The sequence below is a fragment of the Thalassophryne amazonica genome, chromosome 9 (genome assembly GCF_902500255.1).
Source record: "Thalassophryne amazonica chromosome 9, fThaAma1.1, whole genome shotgun sequence".
NCBI lineage: Eukaryota > Metazoa > Chordata > Actinopteri > Batrachoidiformes > Batrachoididae > Thalassophryne > Thalassophryne amazonica.
Window position 1 is genome coordinate 109310275 of NC_047111.1, and position 11705 is coordinate 109321979.

Below are 11705 nucleotides of genomic sequence, written 5' to 3' on the forward strand. Positions count from 1 at the left end.
TCTTTTCAATTCTCATGAAATATAAAATGTCTTTAATCCACTGCGAGTGTGTTGGAGGTGTTGCATTTTTCCAGTTTAGTAAAATCTGCCTGAGAGCAAGAAGTGTTCAGTAGGCCAGAAAGGCCTGTTGGTGTTTATTTAAATTATAGGAGTCTGGGATTACGCTAAAAAGAGCCACTACTGGGCATGGGTCCAAAGGTAGCCTAAAAGTGTTCAAAAGTGTCTTAAACACACCTGTCCAGAAAGACATTAATTTTGAACAGCTCAAAATAAATGAAAATAGGTACCACATGTTATTTTACAACGATCACAGTTAGGGTTTGTGTGAGGAAATCTTTGACAGTCTGTCCTTGGACCAATGAACCCGATGCACTATTTTACAATGCGAAAGGCCGTGTCTGGTACAAACTGATGAAGTATGGACCCTATTGAGAAGTTTGCCCATTTCTCCTCTGATAGATCTCTTCCTAGGTCCTGTTCCAATTTGTTTTTATTATGTCAAGAGGGGGCTCACTGAATGACAATAATGCATTACAAAGTGCTGAAATCATTCCCTTAAAATATTTAAACACTGTTAATAATGTGTCAAAGCCTGGTTGTGGAGGCAGAGTTGGAAACTGAGTAAATTGCTTCCTAACAAAGTCACAGACCTGTAGATACGGAAAAAAAAGTTTGCACGTGCAATGGCAAAATAGCGCAGAGTTGTTGAAATGATACGAACTGTCTATTCACAAATAAATCCTGAAAAGTCCTGATCCCCTTATGCTGCCAGAGTAAGAAAGCATTACCTCCAGCGAGGGGGAAAGCATATGATTTGTATGAATTGGAGCTCTGATTGAGAGGCAATGCCATCCATATCATCTACGGATTTGTTTCCATATAATTTGTGCTGTTAAGCCCAATGGATTCACCGTGAAGGGAGCAGAAGCTGCAACTAGTGAAAAATAAATTAATGTAGCCAGCGAGGACGGTTTACAGGACCGCACTTCCAATATGCACCACGAGGGGGCATTAGCACCTAGATCTTCGTATAGGCAATGTACAGTAGGTCAAATATTTGCTGCCCAGTTGTTTCGAACATTGTAAATAAGATTTACATAACCGAAGTGGTTTATGATCCCAAATAAAACCAGAAATAATATCTATTTAAATATATATATATATATATATATATATATGCGCGTTGGTAATAAATACTGGAATACATCGAAAGAGATAGCTAAATTTAGGAAGCCCGTTCATCTTGATGGTGTTTATTTTACCTGCAATCGATAGATTTAAAGATGTCCAGCGTTTAATATTCTGTTCTAGATCCTTTACAAGAGGGGTGAAATTTTCCTTAAACAACTTTATGTCTTTATTTACACAAACACCAAGATAGACAAACTGATCAACATTAATCTTAAAGTAGACCTGCATTGAAATAAATGTGGTCAGATTTCAGAAAGAAATAGCTGATATGTATTTATAAGACCCTTGTGAATGCAGTTAAGTAAATCTGTAAGCCCAAATTTGTAATTCAGCGGAGAAATCTTCGTTTAAAAATGACAAATTTGCAGCTAAAATTTAGCCCTCTGTGAAAACAGTTTGTACAGCCGTATCATTTCCATGACGTCAGGGACAAGACAATGCGCTCCCGCCTTCAGTCCCATCCCGCATTGAAATTGATTTTATCTGTTAGTAATGTTACTTATACACGTCCTGGTTTCAACATCCAAAAGTAAGCTGTAATGAATGTGAGATACAGATCTGTGTGCTCAGATCAGCAACGACATCGACAGCGGGCGCCGTTCTTCCTCTCCCGCTCTCTGCCTCCGCTACGCTCACTGTTTTAATGCGAAGCGGCCGGTACACCTGTTGCTGCAAGGACAGACTTCTTGCGGCAAAATCCACAGCACCGCACATCTCGGCAATCGGAGCCCCAGAGCTCCATGGACGCTGAGAGAGGTTTATATATTTTTAATGACTTGAATTCTTTGCGGGTCTCGCCTCCGTAGCCCGCGACGGTACACCGGAGGTGAAAGACAGTAGATTTTCAATGCGACACCACTCAATCAAACGGGCATATGAAAAAGTCCCCCAAAATTATTTTCAAGCACAAATAAAAGAAATGTGTACTCACTAAACGTGCCGCAAGACAATATGAAATTTTAAAAAAAGTAGATCCTTCCGTATAAGACAAGAAAAAAGTGCAGATGCAAACTGACGTAAATCCATTAATTACAATTGGCGCAATGCATGCTGGGAGAGGGTCTTGTCCGTGACGTCTCGGCAGTGTCCATGATGAGAGGGACAATTTGCGGAGGGCTAAATGTTAGCTGTAAATTTGTCATTTTCAAATGAAGATTTCTCTGTTGAATGACAGATCTGGGCTTGCAGATTTACTTTACTACATTCAGAAGGATCTCATGTGTAAATGTAAGTCATTTTTTGTTCAAAAAATTTGACTGCATTTTTTTCAATGCAAGTCTCCTTTAAAGGGAAATTTGTGCAGTGGATATACTTGAGCCAAAGAATTAACAGGAAAGATATGGCTCTTTTGGAGATTTATTTTGTAACCTGAAGGCCTTGAGAGTGGATAAAACAACAGGAAGGGAAGCATCAATATTGGAGATGTCATATCATTGGCATACAAGGAAATTTTCTGCTCGAGACCTTCTCCGATTATACCGGTTATCGCTGAATACTGTCCAACTGTTATGGCCAGAGGCTCCAAGGCTAATGCAAATGGCAGGGGTGACAAGGGGCAACCTTGCCTAATTCCGCGGGAGATAGGAAATGCTGTCAAGTATAGCCCGTTCATACAAACTGACGCTAAGGGGTTGGTATAGAGTAATCTTATCCATTTTATAAATTGTTCACCAAAACTGAACTTTCTAAGAACATAAAACAGGGAATCAGTCCCATTCAAGGCTATCAAAAGCTTTTTCAGCATCCATTAACATTATTATTTCAGGAGATAAGGAGCTAGGTAGACCATAAATTATGTTAAATAGCCTGCGAATATTAAAGAAAGAATATCTATTTTTTATGAACCCTGTTTGGTCAGCAGAGATTAATTGAGGTAGAACATTTTCTATTCTTAATGCCAAGACCTTAGCTAAAATTTTTACATCAACATTAAGCAAAGATGTGGGGCAGTAAGATGCACAATTTTCCAGATTCTTATCCTTTTTCGCTATAAGGGATATGGATGCCAATCTTAATGACTGAGGAAGGGTACCTGCCGTAAAAGAGTCATTGTACATGTTAAGTAAGTAAGGATCAACTGATTAGAAAATTTCTTTAAAAAACTCAGGTGGAAACCCATCTGGACCTGGGCACTTCCCTGTTTGAAAGATTTTATGGCAGTTTCCAGCTCCCCAGCCATAACTGGCACATCCAGTCTGTTTTGAAATTCTTTGTTTAGAAAAGGTATGTTTAGATTGGTAAACTTTTAAGAAAATTCTCTTCTAAACACTTAATCATGAAGCTGTATAACTGGGAATACAAAATATCTTCATGTAAAACCAACAATGATAATAATACTCCGAACTGACACAGGCAATAGACTGCAGTGAGTGCAATTTACGATGCATTTCCTGCACTTCATGTCGACTTGTATCTCCATTTCTCTGTGCAGTTGGAAGATCAGCAGTTTTCTTCAGGATAAATTAAGTCTTCTGATTCTAACTGATTTGAGTGAAACCATGGCAGGGTTCTCCCCAGACAGTGAAACAATGGCACCACGCCACCATACCGCCATCTAGCACCGCTATAGTGTAGTGTCATCTCATGATGTTTTAGCGGTAGACTTGGTGGGAATCTAACGGCAGGCAAACCCGCTTTTATGGGAAATTTCAAACAACTTCAGCTCTTTATTTTATCATGTTTACATCCAGATGACACAAACACAAAGCCTTACATGAAGCCAGATCTCTGCATTTTTTGTTTTGTCTTGGCGGGGACGTAGCGATCGCCGGGCCGTCTGGGGAGGAGGCACGCCGGGGCTGAGCATCACGGAGGCAGGTGCACAGCCGACTCAATAAACGCTGTAGCAAGATCGATCAGATCAGAGGTTAAGAACAATGCTGCAGTCTCTTTGACAGTGAACAGAGAGGCTTTAATGAAAAAAATGGTAGAACTGAATTCAAAATTATTCAAGTACCGAGACACACTGAGATTTTGGTGCTGCATAGCTGCGTGCATTATTTCCATTCTTCTATGTTTTAAAGGACATGTCGCACTGAAATCAACATTTCCGAGTGCTTCTGATAGTGTTTCTTAGATGAAACCGGGCACTTGAATGCTGCTAACGTTAAAAAAGAACCACAGATTAATTACAGTTTGTATAAGTGTGATGTGGGGTTATGATGACTTGTTTTTTAAGTGATAACTGTTCATTTTGATGCAGTCACAGTAAAAGGAACTGCTTTCCACTGTGCAAAACTTGGTGCGCGTGCACATTGCGCAAGTGTGGTGCGTGCTGCTCTGTTACAGAACAGTTTCACGTCAAGACAGACACTCAAATTAAGATAAAAATAAACCCTACCAGCTCCACTGAGAATAAAAAAACCCCTGAACAGTTATCCACTTGTGATGTCCAAAGTCCGCTCCACCAAAGGAGTCCCCAAGCACGGATGGCGCGCGATCGCCAGCTGGTTTTGCAGTGCTCCTCACAGTTCTCTCATGGTTAGATAGAAAGTCCATTATCTCCTGAAAATAACATATTCCAACTTTTTCCCAATGTAAAAATAAATAAATAAATAAATAAAAATCCATCTGCATGTCCAGCCTGTACAAAACAGCGTCATGGAGCCACTCCGCGTGCACACTCATGGCGGGACTAAAATAGTGTCCAGGGACACAAACGGCAGCGTCACCACACGTTAGAACAGACTCTGAAATAATTAAGAGTTTTGCGGTGATGTGTGTCGCCTCCAGTCTCTCTGTACAGTCTCTGTAAATCCGAACCTTTACTTTCGAATGAAAGCTCATAAGCTTTGTTATCGGACGAAGCAGTGCTCATTTCGTCACTGTGTCAGCCTGATGTTTCTACTTTTCCTAAAATGTACATCACGCACTGAGCAATGCCAACAAATGCTGAGTAATAAGATATTTTCCAGAAATGCATCTGCTGACTCGGGGAGGAAAGCTGGACCTTTCGGATTTCTATTTTTTGATAGTATAGAGGGGTGTCAAAACACTATGAAGTGTGATACTTCCCAACAGCACCGCTATACTAAAAATCTCTGGTGTTGTGCCCAGAGTTCAGCAGCTTGGAGTCATGATGTTGATTCATGAGCTTCAGATTGTATGAATTGTGTGCATAGTTCCATTTTTGTGTGTAAAATGAGGAAAAACTATAATCAATAGTATCAATTCATCGGCTTCATCAGTCCATCACCAAGCTGAACTGTCCTTCATTTATCATCATAAAGCATAGTTTGTCTTATTTATTTTTGCTGCTATTTGGTGTTCAGTCTATAGAGGGTTTTCATGTGATGTGTCGGTCAAGTGATTTTGCGCCCCACAGCCATTCTGGATTACGACGCGGTGGCCGCTATGATATGCTATGTGCATTTGGCGAACAACTGCAGAAATTTCAAAAATGGTCAGCTTTCGTGCTGCCATCGGTTGTTCAAACAGAGGTGATAAAAATGAGGCAGGTCGCTCATTTTACAGGCTACCAGCAGTTATTGTGCATCAAGCAGTGGAGTGTTACGAGCTTTCTAAGTGACACAGAGACCTGGCTCAGGAGATCTGAAGGAAGCTTTAATATGGCCAGAACCAAGCAGACCATAACCCTAAATCTAAATCCAAAGCCGCCCGGAAGAGTGCTCCGGCTACTGGCGGTGTGAAGAAGCCTCACCGTTACAGACCCGGCAGCATGGAGCTGAGAGAGATCTGACGTTACCAGAAATCCACAGAGTTGCTGATCCACAAGCTGCCCTTCCAGCGCCTGGTGAGAGAAATCATTCAGGATTTCAAGACTGACCTCCTCTTTCAGAGCTCCGCTGTGATGCTCTGCAGGAGTTCCAGCGAGGGTTACCTGGTAGGCAGCTTTGGGGATCAGCAGTTTGGTGGATTTCTGTTAGCGGCGGATTTCTCTCAGCGCCACGGTGCCAGTGTCACGTACAATTCTTTCTGCCTCGCTTAGAAAACAGCGCTTGGAACTTGAGGTGGATGGATGATGAAAGAAGCAAAACCTTTGCAATTTATGTCAATATTTTGATGAATTTCTTCATTTACAGCTATTGTCAGTTATTTATTCGTGTCCGTCTGGACGACTCTGAAATACCCTGTGGGTATTTGTTCATTTGTAAATATTCCGCGAGGGCAGTCATCTGCTCACTAAACACTTGCATTTTTGTGGAGTAAATGATTAACCAGTGTTAACAATTAAAATAGATCGAGTTTACTTCTGCCCTGGTACCAGTTGACAGGTAGAGATGCAGACAACAACTAAATAGATCTACGCATGCGTAACATTCCGCGCTGTTTTCTAAAGCGCAGGTCATAACCCACCGTGCATTTTTTTTCGCCGTACGTTTCTGCGGATGCCACGGCCACTACGTTTTTGTGAAACGTACGGAGGCAGTAGCAAGAGGAGGGAGGGAGTACATTCAACGCACGTCTCTAGGAGTGTAACGATAAAGACAGTTGACAATAAAGCAGTGTGTGTGTGTGGGGTGCATTATGAGCGGGACCGGAGCGGCAGGTGTTTTTTGGCGTCGGCGATGCATGAGCATGTCCAGCCTGCAGCGGTCAGTTGTACGAGTGTTTACTTGCCTCGAAAAGTTACAGCTAGTTAACAGACTGAAGCTGTGGAGTGCGTGTTGCTGACGTTTGGAAATAAAGTCCAAATTCAAGTGAGAAGCTGCGTTGTGCATGCAAGTCTGTCAGCCTCCATAGTATGTGGTGAGTGCCGTAATCCGTACTACCTACGTACGGATTTGGTTAATTCAATAGCATATCTCACCCATATTGGCCTCTCTACATTGGCTTCCTGTTAATTCTAGAATAGAATTTAAAATTCTTCTTCTTACTTATAAGGTTTTGAATAATCAGGTCCCATCTTATCTTAGGGACCTCATAGTACCATATCACTCCAATAGAGCGCTTTGCTCTCAGACTGCAGGCTTACTTGTAGTTCCTAGGGTTTGTAAGAGTAGAATGGGAGGCAGAGCCTTCAGCTTTCAGGCTCCTCTCCTGTGGAACCAGCTCCCAATTCAGATCAGGGAGACAGACACCCTCTCTACTTTTAAGATTAGGCTTATATAAAAAAATTGATTGATTGAATAGTAATTGAATGAAAATGTGCTATTGAATGAAAATGTGCTGCTTTGAATCCGTACTGAGGCAGTACTCACAACGTGCGTCATCTGTACTGCTGGTGAATCCGCAGCCTGACCGCAGCGAAAGTTCTGCATGCATTAAACATCTACGGCGTGTCGGAAAGAATTGTACAGGACACCGGGACTGTAATGGTGAGGCTTCTTCACACTGCTGGTAGCCGGAGGGCTCTTGCGGTCGGCTTTGGCAGCGAGGTGCTGCCTCTGGGCTTTCCCTGGATTTACGGGCGGTCTGCTTGGTACTGGCCATATTAAGCTTGAAACTACCGGCCACTTCGTTACATAGTCATTAAATTCACTATCCGGTACAACATACGGATCCACTGAACCAACTGTTGCACATCGATCACGATAAACAGCCTTATGGCTTATCTCGAGGGATTAAAGCCTCCTAATAAGCTTTCATGCTCTCTATTTTCTTTCACGCGCCAGCCGCGTTGTAATCCATGGTAAAGACGGGAGCAAATCGGTCACGTGATTGTTGGTCTGAAATAAAGTTCAGTGGACAAACCTGCACTGGATCAGCTTCAGGCTTGAAAACAGCATCCAGCACGCTGACTAGTTTCTTCTTGCTGCTCTACGATCTGTTTATTTCTACAAACTCAAATATCTCGGCATTAGCAGCAGTTAGCCACTGTTTCAACAACCTTCTCAGCTGTTCCACCGTTTCGCGTTAACTTCGCCTTTTCTTCTTCTTCCGGTTTACTATCGACCTTTGTACTCCTGGAGCTCTTCAAAAAACATATTTGAGGATCACAGAGTGAAGTTTGATGAAGAGTTTCCAGCGTCTCCAGATAATTAGCTTTAGCCTCGGAAACACTTCTTCTTCGTTGGTTTATAATGACGGTGACAAATTTATCATTGCATTACCGCCACCTACTGGACTCGAGTATTGACGGAGACTCGCAGAGACGAGGAAAAGAAAGGGGGGAAAAACGCTATATCAGTCCAGTAATTCAAAGATGTTGAACTGTTGGGTTATTATGAGGACTGCTTTCTTCCACCTGCGAAATATAGTGAAGATTCGTCCCACCCTGTCTATGGCTGATGCTGAGACCCTGATCCATGCATTTATCTCTTCTAGATTGGACTACTATAATGTTTTATTTTCTGGTTTACCGCAGTCTAGCATTAGGGGTCTCCAATTGGTTCAAAATGCTGCAGCCAGACTTTTGACATGAAGAAAAAAGTTCAACCACATTACACCCATTTTGGCATCTCTTCACTGGCTTCCTGGCCCAGCAAGATCAGATTTTAAGGTTCTGCTACTAGTCTATAGAATTGTTCACGGACTAGCACCTCCCTACCTAGCTGACCTAATTAAACCTTACGTACCGGCTCGGGCTTTGCGTTCTCAGGGTGCAGGACTACTTTGTGTCCCGGGTCACAGAGCTTTCTCTTATTGTGACCCTGTTCTGTGGAATGATCTCCCTGCGCCAATAAAACAGTCAGACATGGCACCAAATATTATGTCACTGTAATTATGAGGATGTGTTAAAGTTGGAAAGTGTCATAGAGGGGATGAAAATTAAAGGTCATACTGATCAGGCTGATCTTAAATGTGAAGTGAGTCCAGAGCAGGAAGAGAGAACCAGATGAAAGAGCAAATATCTCACTTGGACATACAGATTTGTCAGGATCTACAGACCCAGCAGCAAAGGATGGTTCAGGTCCACATTCAGATTTATGGGTCAGAGCTTTGAAGGAGGAAATCGATTCTTAGACAATGAGTCCAAGCACTTCATCCTGACACCTGATATCAGTCAGGGTGCTGTTGTTTAGCCTGTAGATGTCTGCGTGTCCTTTGGGAGTTGCCTCGCCAGACCATCATTGACCCACCAAACCGGTCGTGCTGAGTGATGTTGCAGGCAGCATAACGTTCTCCACGGTTTCTCTAGACCCTTTCATGTCTGTCACATGTGCTCAGGTTGAACCTGCTCTCATCTGCGAAAAGCACAGTGGTGGAACAGCCAATTCTGATGTTCTATGGTTAATGCCAGTCGAGCTCCACTGTGCCGGTCAGTGAACACAGGGTCCACTACAGGACGTCAGGCCTTCGGGCCCCCTCATGAAGTCTGTTTCTGATTATTTGGTCAGAGACATTCACACCAGTGGCCTGCTGGAGGTTAATTTGTAGGACTCTGTAGGACTCCTGTTCCTCCTGCACAAAGGAGCAGACACCAGTCCCACTGATGGGTTAATTACCTTTTACCCCTGTCCAGCTGTCCTAGAGCAACTGTCTGTCTAATGGAAACATATTTATCTAATAGATTACAATTTTTATTTTATTCACTTTATACATGCTTCCCTTAGGCAGTATTATTAGAAAGCATTGCTTAAATTTTCATTGTTACGCAGATGATATCCAGCTTTATCGATCCATGAAGCCAGAGGACACACACCAATTAGTTAAACTGCAGGAATGTCTTTCAGACATAAAGACATGCATGACCTCTAATTTCCTGCTTTTAAATTCAGATAAAACTGAAGTTATTGTACTTGGCCCCACAAATCTTAGAAACATGGTGTCTAACCAGATCCTTACTCTGGATGGCATTACCCTGACCTCTAGTAATACTGTGAGAAATCTTGGAGTCATTTTTGATCAGGATATGTCATTCAAAGCGCATATTAAGCAAATATGTAGGACTGCTTTTTTGCATTTGCGCAATATCTCTAAAATTAGAAAGGTCTTGTCTGAGTGATGCTGAAAAGCTAATTCATGCATTTATTTCTTCTAGGCTGGACTATTGTAATTCATTATTATCAGGTTGTCCTAAAAGTTCCCTGAAAAGCCTTCAGTTAATTCAAAATGCTGCAGCTAGAGTACTGACGGGGACTAGAAGGAGAGAGCATATCTCACCCATATTGGCTTCTCTTCATTGGCTTCCTGTTAATTCCAGAATAGAATTTAATATTCTCCTTCTTACTTATAAGGTTTTGAATAATCAGGTCCCATCTTATCTTAGGGACCTCATAGTACCATATCACCCCAATAGAGCGCTTCGCTCTCAGACTGCAGGCTTACTTGTAGTTCCTAGGGTTTGTAAGAGTAGAATGGGAGGCAGAGCCTTCAGCTTTCAGGCTCCTCTCCTGTGGAACCAGCTCCCAATTCAGATCAGGGAGACAGACACCCTCTCTACTTTTAAGATTAGGCTTAAAACTTTCCTTTTTGCTAAAGCTTATAGTTAGGGCTGGATCAGGTGACCCTGAACCATCCTTAGTTATGCTGCTATAGACTTAGACTGCTGGGGGTTTCCCATGATGCACTGAGTGTTTCTTTCTCTTTTTGCTCTGTATGCACCACTCTGCATTTAATCATTAGTGATTGATCGCTGCTCTCTTCCACAGCATGTCTTTTTCCTGGTTCTCTCCCTCAGCCCTAACCAGTCCCAGCAGAAGACTGCCCCTCCCTGAGCCTGGTTCCGCTGGAGGTTTCTTCCTGTTAAAAGGGAGTTTTTCCTTTCCACTGTTGCCAAGTGCTTGCTCATAGGGGGTCGTTTTGAACGTTGGGGTTTTTCTGTAATTACTGTATGGCTTTTGCCTTACAATATAAAGCGCCTTGGGGCGACTGTTTGTTGTGATTTGGCGCTATATAAATAAAATTGATTTGATTTGATTTGGAATCTCTTCTGCGCTCTTGAAATTGTGCTGGGGGAGACAGCAAACCTTCTGGGACAGGCACATATTGACGTACCATCCTGGAGGAGCTGGACAACTTGTGCAACCTCTGTTGGGTCCAGGTATTGCATACTACCAGTGGTGACACTGACCCAAACCAAATGCAAATTAGTGCAAAATCAGTCAGAAAATATGAGGGAGAAAATGTTAGTCCCCTCCGCCTGTTAAACCATTCCTGTTTTAATTAATAAGAAAATAGTTGTAGTACCAGAGTTATGACTGTTAATGTTATTCAAACTGGAATCCTTAATGTTGTGTTTTGTGTATTTGTGAATATTTAAAGAAATTATATATATGAGAAAATTATGCTTTAGTTCACCAGTGTGTCCACCTGAGGGCAGTGAATCATCATGATTTCCTTTAAATTCAAGCGGTTGTATTTTTTGTGGATGGCAATAGTTATATATTTATATAACATATTTTAAAATCTGTTATGAGGGCAGTAAACACTCATGATTTTAGTTTAATTTCCCCAGAATTCGATTAGTGAAACATTTTTATTGTAATTACCTTTATAGTTTATATCCAATTTTGAAAACAGGGCTCCTTTTTCAAAATATTGACAATTATCGAAACACCACACTCAATTTGCAGAACTCCGAGATTGTTTACAAAATAACACGCATATAAAGTACACATATTTATAAAAATGCTGTTTTATTTTCATCTCACTAACAGTCTTCAAATGAT